Below are 963 nucleotides of genomic sequence, written 5' to 3' on the forward strand. Positions count from 1 at the left end.
GCTGGCACGTGCTCAGCCTCTCTGTTCCACAGGAAAAGCAGGGGAAAAAAAACCTGGGAGCTTTACTGAAGCTGGAGGAAAAGGAGAGAGAAAAAAAAAAAGTGGTCAGGTCCCTCCCTGAAGAGCCTCCTCCTTCCCATGGCTCCAAAATAGCTCAAGGACAGGGCTGGAAGGAGGCAGGTTGCTTTATTTACATGGAAACTCGACAGCATTCCCACATGCAGGCTGGCTGCTGGCAGGATAAATCCTGCTCCTGCAGCCCAGGATGCTCCAGTTATGGTGGAAGATTAAGAGAAGATCCAGTGATGTGGGGCAGGGCAGAAGCTTAACCTCCCACTCCTGAATGACCTACATCCAGCACGGGGAGAGGAGCTGGAGGAGAGGGATGCAACCCTGGCAGAAGCAGCTCTTGGAAACCCTCAAGTTCATGACCTGGCCCCCAAAAAATCAATATTTATGATTATTTTGATTCATTTTGAAGAGCCTCTGCTCTAGGAGCAGCTCCCAGCTCATCCTCCACGAGCCCAAGGCACAAAACAGGCCAGAAGGGAGGGAAATTTTCCAGCAGGGAAATCAGCTGAAAAACATCAGCTGGGGACAAAAAAAAAAACCCACCAAAACCACCAAGAAATAAATCAGCAGTGATTGCCACTCATGAGTCATTTGAGCTCCACCATTACTCATGTCATCTGGCACCTTGTGCTGTATCTTGCAGGTGGGGAGAGGGGGGGGGGGGGAGCTCAGTGTCCCAGGTCAGTCCTGGGGTTCAGCTCTGTCCTTGGGAGCAAAAAAATCAACCAAAAAACCCCCAGCTTTTCCACCCGTGCAGGCTCCTGCTCTGGAAGGGCAGCAACAAACCATTTCCTACCCACCCGGGATCCCGGGTGTGGGTGCTCTGAGACCCACCGGGGATGGGTTTTTTTGGGGGGGAGGGGGTTGTTTGTACCAGGCCATCCCCCCCCC

Source organism: Chaetura pelagica, unplaced genomic scaffold (assembly GCF_000747805.2).
Source record: "Chaetura pelagica isolate M959 unplaced genomic scaffold, ChaPel_1.0 scaffold397, whole genome shotgun sequence".
Taxonomy (NCBI): Eukaryota; Metazoa; Chordata; class Aves; order Apodiformes; family Apodidae; genus Chaetura; species Chaetura pelagica.